A 17,178-nucleotide genomic window follows, 5' to 3' on the forward strand; every position below is an offset into this window, starting at 1 on the left:
TTTCAAAGCAAATCACTATTTTCGTGCATGTGTGTTATCGACATGCACAGATGAATTTAGATGGTGTTGATAGTACATTTGAAAATCGTGTCATTAAGAAAGAGTACCACTTCTATATCAGTGATGATAAGGAGCATGACACACTTTTTGTACAACATTGCTTTAAGAAGTTTTTTGAATATTTGAAAGATAGAGGCATAACAATAGTTAAACATTTTGTTTGGTCTGATGGATGTGCGGCACAATTCAAATCTTCGAGGCCATTTTATGCACTATGTAGATATCATCGAAATGACAAAATACCACATGTTTGGAGTTTTTTTGAGAGTGGTCATGGAAAGGGTGAACATGATGGTGCAGGAGCTTGTATCAAACGTGCTATAAGAAAGCATCAAATAAAGTACACAGGAGAACGTATAGAAAATGCACATGATGTTGTTGAATGGTGTAAGAAACACTTTGAACAACCTAATTATCCTGGGGAATCATCATCAAGAACATATAAGCCCATTCCATATAGAGTGTTTTGGGAGATAACCGGTACGTGTTCTCTTTTAGTATTTTATTCTATTTTTTTTTAATTTAACAACTTGATCTACATGTATTTATTCTTGTACACATGTACATTTTACAGATGTGGATAGAAAATCAATGCATGGATGCAAGAGTGTGGAGAGGACAAGATCTTTGCATTGTGTCATGAGTACAGATAATCGCCCATGGACATTATACACTAGAGATTATTCATGTTTTTGTTCTGAATGCATTTTCGAAAACTATGTTGATTGCAAGAACCAAGAGCTTGGATATGTTAGTGAATGGAAAATGGTGCCACTAGATGTTTCTGACACATACGAGGATTCAAATGAGGATGAAAACTTTGAAGACATTCCTTTGATTTCTGGTGATTACGATCATATTTCAGGATTGATTAAAAAAGGTATGTATGTACATGACGTACACATGTAAACATTTCCTTAAAAATGACATATAACTTAGAATTTATTTAAATTGTGTCAAATTGCAAGAGATATTTTTGCAGTCATAGCAGAAGATGGAAATATAGAAGGTGTTAGTTATTATTTATTGCATTGCACAAAAGAGAGAAAGAAGTTATCAAAATCTGAGATGAGTGATGGAATGTCATTTCCCACAGGTTTGAGTTCTGATTTGAATATGTACATACATACAAATCGCTTGTGTGAATTTTTTTAATTTCTCATGTTTCTTATATACATGTACATGCAGGATCAGTTGTAGTGCAAGGGACATATTTCAAACAAGTTAAAATTGTTCAACATGGGATTCATTTCACTGAATACCAAATTGATAACAAGGTATATCAGTATAGTCACTTAGTCATTGCTGTTGGCCTAATTCTTCAAACAGTTCCACGTCGAGGGCGGACTCAAAAGTGGAGACTAGATAGTGAAGATCATGACAAAATATTAAGTGTTATTGAAGAGCGTTGTGAACCACTTGATGTGGTATGAACTATATATACATAATTTAGTAATCCACTTGAATTGAATTTTAATGTAAAAGTTCAAGATAAATTCTAGATCTCAAGTAACTTGTTTTGAAACTATTTAGGATAAATATTTTTTTAAGTTTATTTATACATTATATCAAATTAGGATGTATTTAAATGTGCACATGTTTAATTGTATGTAATTGTATTTGTATTTAATTAAAAAATGCATATTTAAATTAGAATACATAATATGTACATTTGTAAAATTGATATATTTAATATGGAATTAGGACATGTACATGTTGTGAACTATTTAACTACAATATACATACCTAGAAGCTCACATACCTACAAATATACATACCTATGTAATATACATGTACTGGATGTGAACTATTCAATACATGACCTATCTTAGTTTAGTTTGTTCATTTCATACATACTCTTTTGTTTGAAAATCAAACATTTATAATTGAATACATTTAAATCAAGTTTGTTTGAAAATCAAACATGTATTTAAATCTAATCTAATCAAACATGTATAAATCTAATATAATCAAACATGTATAATAGATGATCAAACACAAACTAGGTATACAGAATAATCTAGAGTCTAAATAAGTCGTTGTACATGCATGAAATATACAATCTAATCAAACATGAATTTAAATCTAATCTTTAATCAAACATGTGTATAAATCTAATATAATCAAACATGTATAATAGATCAATCAAACACAAACCAGGTATAAAGTATAATCTAGAGTCTAAACAAGTCATTGTACATGCATGAAATATACAATCTAATCTTGAACATGAATTTAAATCTAATCTTTAATCAAACATGTGTATAAATCTAATACAATCAACCATGTATAATAGATCTTGATCAAACACAAACCAGGTATAAAGTATAATCTAGAGTCTAAACAAGTCGTTGTACACATGCATGAAATATACAATCTAATCAATCATGTATTTAAATCTAATTTAATCAAACATCATGTACATAAATCTAGAATATAATCAAACATGTGTATAAATATAATATAATCAAACATGTATAAAACTTATAACATGTATAATCTATAGTCTAAACTCCATGTATAAAGTATAATCTAGCTCTAGTCAAACACAAACCAGGTATAAAGTATAATCTAGAGTCTAAACTCCATGTATAAAGTATAAAGTATAATCCAGAGTCAAACATAAACCAGGTATAAAGTATAATCTAGAGTCTAAACTCCATGTACGTGCATGAATATATATATAATATGAAAGTATATAAAAAGATAAATGTAAATGAGCTATAAAGTCTGGAGCAAATCAACACTGGGGATCATCATGTCGGCTACGAACTGAGCGACCATCTGAGGGGGAGTCCTGCAAAAGTAGAATTTATTTAAATATTAAATATAATATATATAGATCTCTCTAGACGTGCATGTACATCAAATATATATATATACCAAAAACCATAACTAACCTGTACACTAATGTCAGCATCTAAAGAATCTCTCCTACGCACATGCTCAGAGCTCAAGGAAGGAGTGACATGAGCTAACTGTCAATTTAAGGATTAGTCCACAATCAATTTAAATGATCTACAAATTAAAACTTAGAAAGTTCTAGATTATTTAAATTAAACATGAGATCTATATATATATATAGATTTATTAGGTACAAATTTGCAATGTAAGTATACATATCTTCTAAAATTTTAAACGCACATGTACATGTACATACCTATGTATCACCTAGAGTAGGCTGTATAGTAGACTGATCCTGTCCCGTAATCATATCAACAACATCACTCGTGCCAGTATATCTCTCTCTAGCTGTATGTATCACTGAGGAGTGCAAGGGGCTAACTAGATGAGTGGGCATCGTGGATGAAGTGTCTGACTGTAGTAGCATGTCCATAAATCCAGTATGGCTCAAATCTCTCAGCTGATCCTCAAATGAGTCCAAACCCTCATCTGTGATATGTACCTGATCACCTCACATGAATCCAACCGGCCCTCATCTGTGATATGGAGCTCATCAGCTCGTAGCTCCTCCTCTGCAGCAACAGAGTGATCTGTAGGTGGGTCAGTGCCTGGAGCATGCGTAGAGTGATGAGAATGTTGTGACTGCCTCGGGGTATGCGTCGATGCCGCTGTAGCCTGAACATCTCTGAGAATCTCCTCTCTAACATCACCCAATGGTATCCCAAGTCGAGATGAAATAAAACTATAAGCATGTAGTAGGTCCTCGACTAAATACTGCGACATCTGTACATGTCTACTACCTCCGACTATAGCTGCTACCTCATCTGGGGAGGGGATGCCAGCAGAAATATACCGATCATCTGAATCTGAAGCCCCCCCATGACTAGAAGATGCATGATCTATGGATGATCGCGAACGTGGTCGAGTCATCATATATCTGCCCACCCTGTCAGAAGATATGGTGGCTGCTGCTGATGCAATATGTCCAATCCTATCAATTTCTTCTCTCTGAGAAGCAATCACAACGTGATCTGCTATGGGTGCCATGGCTGGGACTACTGCAAGAAATCTCTGGCCAACAAGGTCCCTGTGTCTAGGCGGAGCTCTATCACGCCTACGGTATGCATCTCTATCAGCAATCCTGCCCCTCCCCTGTCCATAATATCCCGGAATATCAAGGTAGTTTGGTTTCATTTGACAATGAACCTCAGCAAATACCTGCTGTGCAAAGTATAATGGAATCTGGTCGTTATTAGGATAACGACCATGGGCTACTAAGAATCGTGGGTAAATCAGTGACGCAACCTGTGGGTCAATACATCTGGTAACCTGATATCCCCTCACCTTACTCTTCTCCTGATATTGTGGGAAGCATCTCTCCTTGATGGTCTCCTTCGAGACCACCCCCACCACATCAGCAAAAGAATGAGGACCCCTCACCTCACTCCTCAACTGTCTATATATATCCTCTATAACCTCAGGTGAGAATGAGGTATGAGATACTAAGCAATCCCTCAATGTCTGCAAACTGTCAAAAATGGACGTGCACGTACTCTTGTACACGCCATCAGTACGAGGGTCATCTAGTATGGCCCTCAACCTATGCAGCTCTCGATCACTATAATGAAAAATAGTGGCAATATCGGGCAAGGAGGGATCCTGCTGTGGAGGATCCTGCTGTGGTGGCTCCTGATGTGGAGCCTACGCAGGTGGATCCTAATCAGGAGCCTGTGAAGGTGGATCCTGATCAGGAGCCTGCAAAGGTGGATCCTGATTAGGAGCCTGCGAAGGTATATCCTGGGATGCCATCTATCTAGGTACATGTCATAAAGTTAAAATAAATACATAAGCAGAGAGAGAGAGATCATTTTCATGAGAGAGAGAGAGAGATCATTTTCATGAGAGAGAGAGAGAGAGATTATATACATATAAATCTTCATGACAGAGAGAGAGAGATCATTTTCATTTTCAAAAAATACATGTAAAAATTTCAAATATTTCAGTGAGAGAGAGAGAGAGTTCATATATTTCAGATCTAGAGATAACATATATTTCAAAGAGATAGAGAGATCTAATGTACATGTACATATTTAAATCTTTGACATACATAAAAAATTCAAGAATAGAGAGATCTAACACGTCATATGTATGTTAGGACACTATATGATCCTAAGGGGAATGTCATATGTATAGTAGGATGTTATAAGGGGTCATATGTGGGTCTAACCACATATGACCCCTTAGGACACTATATGATCCTAAGGGGAATGTCATATGTACAGTAGGATGTTATAAGGGGTCATATGTGGGTCTAACCACATATGACCCCTTAGGACACTATATGATCCTAAGGGGAATGTCATATGTACAGTAGGAGGTTATAAGGGGTCACGCATGTGTTAATGCATGTTGACCCCTTAGGACCACATACGACCCCTTAAGATAGTATGTGATGGACTAAGGGGTATGTCGTTCACACTAGGATTCTATAAAGGGTCACGCATGTGTTAATGCATGCGTGAGCCCTTAGGACCACATATTCAACCCCTTAGGACACAGGAAATTTCATATGTACAGTAGGATGTTATTAGGGGTCATGTGTGACCTACTAAGGGGTCACGTATGTGTCAATGCATGCGTGGCCCCCTAGGACCACATATGACCCCTTAAGATGCTATGTGATGAACTAAGGGGTATGTCGTTCACACTAGGATTTTATAAGAGGTCATATGTGGTTATAGGATTTTATAAGGGGTCATATGTGGGTCTAACCACATATGACCCCTTAGGACACTATATGATCCTAAGGGGAATGTCATATGTACAGTAGGATGTTATAAGGGGTCACGCATGTGTTAATGCATGTTGACCCCTTAGGACCACATACGACCCCTTAAGATAGTATGTGATGGACTAAGGGGTATGTCGTTCACACTAGGATTCTATAAAGGGTCACGCATGTGTTAATGCATGCGTGAGCCCTTAGGACCACATATTCAACCCCTTAGGACACATAGGAAATTTCATATGTACAGTAGGATGTTATTAGGGGTCATGTGTGACCTACTAAGGGGTCACGTATGTGTCAATGCATGCGTGGCCCCCTAGGACCACATATGACCCCTTAAGACGCTATGTGATGAACTAAGGGGTATGTCGTTCACACTAGGATTTTATAAGGGGTCATATGTGGGTCTAACCACATATGACCCCTTAGGACACTATATGATCCTAAGGGGAATGTCATATGTACAGTAGGATGTTATAAGGGGGTCACGCATGTGTTAATGCATGTTGACCCCTTAGGACCACATACGACCCCTTAAGATAGTATGTGATGGACTAAGGGGTATGTCATTCACACTAGGATTCTATAAGGGGTCACGCATGTGTTAATGCATGCGTGAGCCCTTAGGACCACATATTCAACCCCTTAGGACACATAGGAAATGTCATATGTACAGTAGGATGTTATTAGGGGTCATACATGTGACCTACTAAGGGGTCACGTATGTGTCAATGCATGTGTGGCCCCTAGGACCACATACGACCCTTAAGACGCTATGTGATGAACTAAAGGGTATGTCGTTCACACTAGGATTTTACAAGGGGTCATATGTGGTTATAGGATTTTATAAGGGGTCATATGTGGGTCTAACCACATATGACCCCTTAGGACACTATATGATCCTAAGGGGAATGTCATATGTACAGTAGGATGTTATAAGGGGTCATATGTGACCTACTAAGGGGTCACACATGTGTTAATGCATGCGTGACCCCTTAGGACAACATAGGACCCCTTAAGACACTATGTGATGGACTAAGGGGTATGTCGTTCACACTAGGATTTTATAAGGGGTCATATGCAGTTCTAAGGGGTCATGCATATGTTATAACAAATGCATGACCCCTCAGAACCACATATGACCCCTTATGACACTATGTGATCCTAAGGGGAATGTCATATGTATAGTAGGATGTTATAAGGGGTCCTATGTGACCTACTAAGGTGTCACGCATGTGTCAATGCATGCGTGGCCCCTTAGGACCACATATGACCCCTTAAGACGCTATGTGATGGGCTAAGGGGTATGTCGTTCACACTAGGATTTTATAAGGGGTCATATGTGGTTATAGGATTTTATAAGGGGTCATATGTGGGTCTAACCACATATGACCCCTTAGGACACTATATGATCCTAAGGGGAATGTCATATGTACAGTAGGATGTTATAAGGGGGTCACGCATGTGTTAATGCATGTTGACCCCTTAGGACCACATACGACCCCTTAAGATAGTATGTGATGGACTAAGGGGTATGTCGTTCACACTAGGATTCTATAAGGGGTCACGCATGTGTTAATGCATGCGTGAGCCCTTAGGACCACATATTCAACCCCTTAGGACACATAGGAAATGTCATATGTACAGTAGGATGTTATTAGGGGTCATAAATGTGACCCACTAGGGGGTCACGTATGTGTCAATGCATGCGTGGCCCCTAGGACCACATACGACCCTTAAGACGCTATGTGATGAACTAAAGGGTATGTCGTTCACACTAGGATTTTACAAGGGGTCATATGTGGTTATAGGATTTTATAAGGGGTCATATGTGGGTCTAACCACATATGACCCCTTAGGACACTATATGATCCTAAGGGGAATGTCATATGTACAGTAGGATGTTATAAGGGGTCATATGTGACCTACTAAGGGGTCACACATGTGTTAATGCATGCGTGACCCCTTAGGACAACATAGGACCCCTTAAGACACTATGTGATGGACTAAGGGGTATGTCGTTCACACTAGGATTTTATAAGGGGTCATGCATATGTTATAACAAATGCATGACCCCTCAGAACCACATATGACCCCTTATGACACTATGTGATCCTAAGGGGAATGTCATATGTATAGTAGGATGTTATAAGGGGTCCTATGTGACCTACTAAGGTGTCACGCATGTGTTAAAGCATGCGTGACCCCTTAGGACCACATACAACCCCTTAAGACGCTATGTGATGGGTTTTGGGATATGTCGTTCACACTAAGATTGATTTTATAAAGGGTCATATGCGATTTTAATGGGTCACGTATGTGTTAAGACACTATTTGATGGACTAAGGGGTATGTCATTCACCCTACAATTTTATAAGGGGTCATATGCGATTCTAAGGGGTCCCGCATGTGTTATAACACGTGTGACCCCTTAGAACCACGTATGACCCCTTAGGACACTAGATGTGATCTTAAAGGGAATGTCATACATGTACACTATTATATTATATGTGATCCTCTATGACCTCCTAAGAGAACGTATAGTGTCATATGTGGTCTTAAGGGGTCATGTTGTGCGTGTAATAGGATGTGAAAATAGGTCACATTGTAGAGGAAATTTATTTTGTCTAATTTGTTTAAATTTGGTATCTAAATTTTCTAATGTATATTTAAATTAATTTTTTTAACGTTTTTCTTTTTTTGCTAATGTTTTTCTAAGATCTGATTTACTACAGGGTAGTTTTCTATGTTTTTCATAACAATTTTTTAAAATGTTGAAAAAAATATACATCTATACAATTACGTAATTTTAAAAACAAATTTACACATTTCAATCAAAATATTAAATTATCAAACATTTTTCTAAAATAATGAAAAATAATAAATTATCAAACATTTTTCTAAAATGTTCAAAACCAATAACTATATATAATTATTTAATTAAAAAATTAAATTAACAAATAAATTATTTACAAATTTAATAAAAAAAGACATTATTAAACCAAACAAAGGGTTATTTTGTGCACCTGATATAACAAGGGTCGAAAACTGAAATAAGAAAGATGCTAACTGCTGCAGACAATGCTCGATGACGTGATGCTGACGACTGGTTCGATCTAACCCCCACCAGACAGAAAAAGTCAAATGTAACAATGACCTTTTAATTGTCATTTTCGATATTTATAAAATTTTAAAAAAAACCCTAACTGCCACGGGTTCGAGCGAACGGGGGGTTCGAGCGAACCCATTAAATATCGATATTTTAATGGGTTCGCTCGAACCACAGTGTTCACTCGAACCCTGCTGAACCGTTTGGTTCGCTCGGACTCCCAGGGGTAGTCCGAGCGAACATTTATGTTTCGCTCGAACATTGTCAAATCCGAAATTCCCACTTTCGCCAAATTCTTTCGTTGGCAAAAGTGGGAACCAGTTTTGTGAATTCACCCTGGGGATAGTGATGTGTTTTTAGTCAACTCTTGGCAAGTATGTATCAAACAAAGCAAACACAATGATTAAATGCATATTATCTCAAAGACACTCATGCTCATATACAACATTCTTAAGGCTGGCAAGGACAATAGTCATTGAATCCCAATTGGTTTCCCATCTACGCATACCTAGAGCAGACACTTAGATGCTTGGCCCCACTGGCTCCCCTCCACGACACTCACTTCTCGGGGCAGCCAAGCATCAATTCCCATGAAAACTCCTCATGGCAAACTTTGTGTCTCTACTAAGGGCCGTAAGAATATGGGCCGCTTTAGAGGTCCGACCTCCTGCACCAATGACTAGAGGGTTTTTGGCCACTATGAACAAGGTGTTTAGTAAGTCTTCCCATTAGGAGCTACCCTTCGAAGTTGCGCAAGCGCAATTGAGGCCTATAGCCCAACGAAGTACCAAGAACTTAGTAGTCATGCAAGCATGATTGAGATCTCTAGGAGCCTACTAAGCACCCAATGTGAGAGTGAACTCTCATATAGCCCCAACCATTAACCCTTTCGTAGTCAATGGCCTATTTATTATAGTGAGTTGGGAACCCTAGGTCCGGGTGTACTCACTTGGGTCGTTCCCCTCTTATCTTCTCAAAGAGCAAGTTGGGAGGGCAGGCCCGCTAGAGGTAAACACACAATCAAGAAAGAAAAGGTTGGAGGGTCTAGATTTCTGATCGTCTAGTAAGACGAGAGCATACTTTCCTACCTTTACGCTTTTCTTAAAGACACATAAGACAATGGTTCATTCCATTTTAATTAATATCTAGGTGCCTAATTTAAATAAATGCACAATATTTGGTTGAATCAGCTAGGCAACCTGCAAAACCACTTGATTAGTAGTTTGAAAAATGGAGTCTTCAACAAGCATCCTGCAAAACAACTTGATTAGTAGTTTGGAAAAATAGTCTTCAACAAGCGTCTTGCAAAAATCAACAAAATGACAAAAATATTAATTTTTTTTATTTTTTGGGAATGAATAGAAAAACATGAATAAAAAATTTTTTACTAATGACAAATGTGGATTTGAAGAAAGCTTTGATGGGTAAATGGGGTTTGACTAGGTTTTTGTCACTTTCCAAGAGATAGGCAAGCGAAAAATGGGGATTTTGGAGGAGAGATGAAGGAATGGGAAAATTTGTCTAAGATGGACAAAGAAGCAAAAGTTGAAGATGGATAATATGGGAAAAATTTAGAGGTGATTGGATGAAAGGGAAGAAGTTATGGCAAACTCTAAAAATAGAGAAATATGGGATTTTGGGCTTCAAAAAGTGGATTTTTGAGATAAGGCCTCCAAGGAAGAAAATGTGAAAAATGGCAATGTGGAGAATCTGGTGAAGTTTCAAGGAAAATGGAGTCAAGATAAAGAAGATATGGCAAAAAAATAGAAAAAATTTTACTCACCCTAGATTTAATGGAACAAACCCTAAATTTAACAGAACAGAAACCCTAAATTTTACAAAACAAAAACCCTAAATTTAACAAAACAGAAACCCTAGATTTAACAGAGCAGACAGAAACCCTAGATTTAACAGAGCAAATTATCGCACTAAACAAAATAAAATAAAAATGTCAAAGGTCCGGATTTCTGATTGTCTAGATAGACAAGAGCATACTCTCCTACTTTCACACTTTCCTGTGGGTGGACAAATTATATTTAAACAGAGCAGATAACAGGAAATAAATAAATTAAATGTAGACTACAGTTAGTGCCTAAAATTTTCAGACAGATTAACAGAGCAGACAGTAGCACTACACAGATAGAAAAGTGTCAAAGGTTCGGATTTCTGATTGTCTAGATAGACAAGAGCATACTCTCCTATTTTCACACTTTCCTATGGTCAGAGCATACAGTAGTGCTAAACAGAATAGAAAAGTGAAAGGTCTGGATTTTTGATTGTCTATATAGACAAGAGCATATTCTCCTACTTTCACACAGATTATACTAAAATAGAACAGACAACAAATCGAATAACAAATCAAATAACAAAGCTACCATGTTGCAACAGAAATGGAAACATAAAAAAAAACAACAGAAACAAAACAGAATAAGGAGGAGCTGTCGTGCAGAAATGCAGAGCCATGATTCTGGAACCTGCGAAAAAGATATATATATATATATATATATATATATATATATATATATATATATATATATATATATATATATATATATATATATATATATATATATATATATATATTTCTCCAATCGTGCTATTCTGGAACCTGCGTCTCACAATTCACAAAAACCTAAAAAAAACAACAACATTAGTTCTCAGGGATGTGAGTCCCACCAGGCGTGCCAAAATGAAGAGGGGAAAACAGATTTGAAAGATAAACTGATCAAAACATAACGAAATAAACATACAGAATGCTAAAATATCATTAAAAGACCATTTCACCTTCTCCTTCGGATTGAGCTTGATGAAGTGAAGGCACCCTTTGATAATGCTCCACTTGATGTGCTCCTTTGATTGTTGGATGTGGATGGCTCTCCAATATTGTACACAAATGATTAGGATGAATGATAAGGATGAGATGATCAAGTTGCCAAGATGATTTCTTGGGCTCAAAAGGGAAGCATAAGCTTACTGGATTTCAAGATGTTTTTGAATGAAGGGATGGAACCCTATTTTATAGGAAGAGGAGAGGAAAACGAATGGCTAGGATGAATTCAAGATGAAGGGCTAAGATTTACTTGTGAGCTCACACAAGCTCCAAGAGAGGGTGTGGAGACCAAGAAATATGCCTTAAGGGCATTTCGTATCTCCACACTCTACAAGATGCATTAGAGGAATTAAAAATTCTCCAAAAACGGATATTATGGGGATTAGAAGAATAAAAAGAAATTAAAAATTCCTTGGGAGAGGGAAATGCCTAGAGGAATGTGAGATTTCAAAAATTTTACATTCATCTAGAAAAAAAGCATTTAAAGCTAGTGGCTAGATGAAAAGACAAAGAGTTGACTTTGTGGCTAATCATGATGATTAGCCATTAACGACTCATTAGGAGGGGGATTAGAGGAAATGTTAGGTGGGATTTATATTTGTGGGAGAATTTGACTAGAAGAGAGAATGAGAGGAGGGAATAAAAAATTAGAAGAATAATGTTAAGTGAGTTTAGGGAGTTTCTAGAAGAATTTATTAGGTTAATGATGAATTAAGAAGATGATTTGTAGGAATCATGTAGGTTAACTAATTAATTGAAATTAATTAGCTAAGAGGAAGATTTGTGAGGATTTGATTTTTTAGAAGAATAAAGAAAGGGATTGATTTATTAAATAAATCATATGCTATAGTGACAATATTAATTATATTTAATTAATATTGAGAAGAATTTTAATTAACATAATTAATTAATTAATTATGTGAGGAATTAAAAATAGTTAAAATAATTATTTTTAAGTGTCTACAATCCTATCATGACTCTTACACAACAACTGCAAGCAATGCAAACACAAATCCAAGAGATGCAAAGAGGAAATGTTAGACGATATTCACTTCAAGAAATATGTCCTTATCCTTTTGACAGAAATCTAAACATGATACCATTTCCAATAGGTTTTGAAACTCTGAGATATGAAAAATATGATAGAAGCTCTGATCCTCAAGATCATATAAGAGAATTTTGTACCATGAGTATGGAGTTTGCACACGAAGATACCTACTTAATGAGACTATTTCCGAAAAGCTTAACGGGACTAGCTATGGAGTGGTTTTCCAAACGTGCACCTGGAATAAGATCATTTTCAGAGTTGGTGGATAAGTTCGTTTCGCAATATTCCTACAATATACAACATGAAGTGACCATGCTAGACCTCTGTAACACTAAACAAAAAAGTGGAGAACCCTTCATGACATTCTTACAATGATGGAGATGCCTAGCATCACGGTATCCTCGCACATTGCTAGAGTATGAAAAAATGGATATATTCATTGACAACTTAAATGATCAAATGAGTTATTACTTAAAAATGCAAGGAAATCAAAGCTTTGGAAAAATGGTTGATAATGGAATCAGAATGGAGGAAGCTATGATAAAGAAAGGTGAGTTGAAAATATACAAAGAAGGAGTCCATCCTCCTAACAACAATAATAACAACAATCACAATGACAAGCCAAAGTTTTGGAACAGAAATCGAAATGTTGTCAATAATGGAATAGTAGATAACAACAATGTGAAACCAAAGCAACCGGTTTTCAATTTATCTACTCACTCAACAGTAGCACAACAAAACAACAATCACCAAAGAGCAACTATCAAAACCTTCTTTCGAAGACAATTCACAAACATTGGTGAACCCTTGGGATCAACACTAAAGACACATCTCACAAACAAATTGATCACTTTACAAGAAGAAAGGAATTATGAACCTCAAATCAAACCACCATGGTGGAACAATAATCAGTATTGCAATCTCCATCGAAACAAAGGACATCTCACAGATAATTGTCAAAAGTTAAAACATGTCATACAAGACTTAATTGATAATGGTGTAATAACTGTGGATGGACATACAACGAATGAATCTCATATTGCCTTTAAAACTCCGCTTCCAAACTATGAGAAAGGTGAGTCATCAACAACAAACAATGGTAAGGATAAAGCAAAGGTAAACTACACACATACATATGACAATGTGGTGAATGTGATTGTAGTTAAAGAAAAACACAATCAAGAACATGCTCGAGCTATCACAAGAAGCCAAACCAAAGTTGTTTTGCTAGGTCCTACAACAAACACATCATCCACTACAACAAAACAATACAATCTAGTGGAACAATTGCAGAAAACACCTGCCCAAATATCAATTTTGGAACTTTTAAAACTTTCACCTGCACACAAGGAGATTCTTGAATGAGCATTAGTAGATACAACCGTATCCAAAGATCTTGATATTGATCAATTCCAAACCATGGTGGGACACCTCACAACCCCTCATTGCTTATCATTCACTAACAAAGACGACATGCCCTTACAACACCCTCACAATGCTCCCTTACATATTGTAGTCCTTATTCACAAAACATGAGTCAAGCGTGTTCTAATAGATGGTGGAGCTAGCCTAAATATTTGCTCATTGAGTCTTGTTCGTGCCTTGGGATATTCAAAAGATGCAGTTGATGTCCGGAAAAGGATCACTATAAAAGCCTATGATGAAGAAGAACATTCCTCCAAGGGAATTGTGATACTACCAATCAGAGTAGGACCTCTACAAAAAGACACAGCTTGCCAAGTTCTAGACTTGGACCTATCATATAATGTGCTCCTAGGGAGACCATGGATACATGACTTGCAAGCTGTCCCATCAACCTATCATCAATGTGTAAAATTTCCCTACAAAGGACAAGAAATCACAATCTCAGCAGATGCAAATCCATTTCAATATTGTAGTAATCTAAAAATGGCTCAGGAAGTAATTGTTCCTCATAATAGGGAAGCAACCTCTTCACACATACAATCCAAGGAAAAATCATTTGCCTCTATTTTGTCAAGTATGGAAAAACAAATGCAGTTAAGAGATCGAGGGAATGGGGAATACTCAATAGCACAATTACCACTTTCTCCTAAATCCTTGGGAAAACCATCAAGCTCTAAACAACAATCAACTGTGAAACATCTTCTGATATTTGATGGAGCATTTATTAGTGCTGGAACCTTATCAGAGGAGACAGAAGACAAAGATGTACTACAATGGCTATACAAAGATGAAGAAGTTCAACAAAAGGTCACCAATGTCAGACTTCCTACAGAAAAATATGGAAAAGGATTCAACATTCTTCAAAAGATGGGATACACTGGAGCAGAACCTATAGGAAAAATAAAAGAAGGTATCTCAGAACCTATTGAGCCTCATAATCAGCAGAAAACTGACAAAATAGGATTAGGGTATGGACAAGTCAATCTACCAGAAAACACATCTACTACATCCTGAGCTTATTGATTGGGAAAATGAAGGACATACCGCCATTGATACCTTTCCAAACAACCATGCCATATCTGTACATCTTAATGCAATCAAACCCATAACAACTCTCACCAGGAATTTCAGCAACGCATCTTCAAGTCAAGTGGGTGCCAAATCTCCTAGTCGCAAAAATGAAAATAAAGAAAATAGCATCAGGTCTAATGTTGAAAACCATTTATTGGCAACATTATATCAAGAAAAAGTAAAAACAAAGGATGCATCCAACGGTGAAAACCTCCTTGAGGCATCGAAAGATGGGAGATTTGACACTTTACCTAAACACTATCAAGAAAGGTCATCCATTCTGATCGAACCAACAGAGGCAGTTAACATTAGCACAAAAGAGCAACCAAAGATTCTTCATCTAACAACTTCTTTAACAAAAAAAGAAATGCAACAGTATATAGAATTTTTCAAACGACGGCAAATCAATTTTGCCTGGTCATATGCAGACATGCCAGGGTTAGATCTAGAACTTATTATGCATCACTTGAATGTTAATCCAAGAGATAAACCAATCAAACAGAAGTTAAGGAAAATGCATCCGCATATTGCTCTTCTAGTCAAAGCAGAGCTAAAGAAATTACTGGATGTCGGATTCATTAGACCTATAGCATATCCTCAATGGGTATCTAACATTGTTCCTATTTCAAAACCAAATAAAAGCATCAGAATATGCACGGACTTCAGAGATCTTAATAACGCATGCCCAAAGGATGACTTTCCTTTGCCTAACATTGACATTATTATGGATTTAACTACTGGACACTCCATGTTTTCTCTAATGGATGGTTTCTTTGGATACAATCAGATCAAAATAGCACCCGAAGATCAAGAAAAGACAGCTTTTACATGCCCATGGGGTAATTTCTACTAGAACGTCATGCCTTTTGGATTAAAGAACGCAGGTGCTACATATCAAAGAGCTATGAGAACTATATTTCATGACATGATGCATATATTCATGGAAGACTATGTGGATGACATATTAGCTAAATCATACAATAGAGAAGAACATATAGAGATACTAGAAAAGATCTTTGATAGGTTAGAACAATACAAGGTAAGGCTAAACCCTAAGAAATGTGCCTTTGGTGTTACTTCAAGCTCTTGGGATACATTGTTTCAGCAAGAGGAATCGAAGTAGATCTAGCTAAGGTAAAAGAAATCATGGAAATGGCATCTCCCAAGAATATCAGTCAACTAAGATCACTACAAGGAAGACTCCAGTCAATCAGAAGATTTGTGGCTCAATTAGTAGATAAATGTCAACCATTCACTCACCTATTGCATAAACATGTTAATTTCAAGTGGGACCATCACTGTGAAGAAGCATTCAACAAGATCAAGGCATATCTCATGCAACCACCTATTCTAATGTCACCAGTTCTAGGAAAACCATTATTACTCTATGTATCAACTACCAAAGCATCATTGGGAGTTTTGCTCGCACAAGAGGATAATGAAGGAAAAGAATGAGCCATCTATTACATCAGCAGAATACTAGTGGGATATGAGGTTAACTATTCATCAACAGAAAAAGCATGCTTGGCAGTAGTTTTTGCTTCTCAAAAACTACGACACTATCTACTATCTCACTCCATCAAGTTGATAGCTAAAATCAATCCTCTGAAGTATTTTCTCAGCAAAGCCACATTGACAGGAAGACTAGCAAAATGGATCATGATTCTAAGTGAGTTTGATATCAAATATGTTGACAGAAAATCTATCAAGGGACAAGTCATCGCAGATCAACTAGCAGAGACACCACTTCAAGATAATCATCCTCTACAGATTGAATTTCCTGATGCTGATATCCTAACAGTTACAACAAAAGCATGGCAACTATACTTTGATGGTTCATATACACAACACAGATCAGGAGCAGGAATTCTTTTCATCACACCACAAGGGCATACAATCCCGAAAGCATACAAATTAAGGTTTTCATGCACAAACAATATAGC

The sequence above is a fragment of the Cryptomeria japonica genome, chromosome 11, assembly GCF_030272615.1.
Source record: "Cryptomeria japonica chromosome 11, Sugi_1.0, whole genome shotgun sequence".
NCBI lineage: Eukaryota > Viridiplantae > Streptophyta > Pinopsida > Cupressales > Cupressaceae > Cryptomeria > Cryptomeria japonica.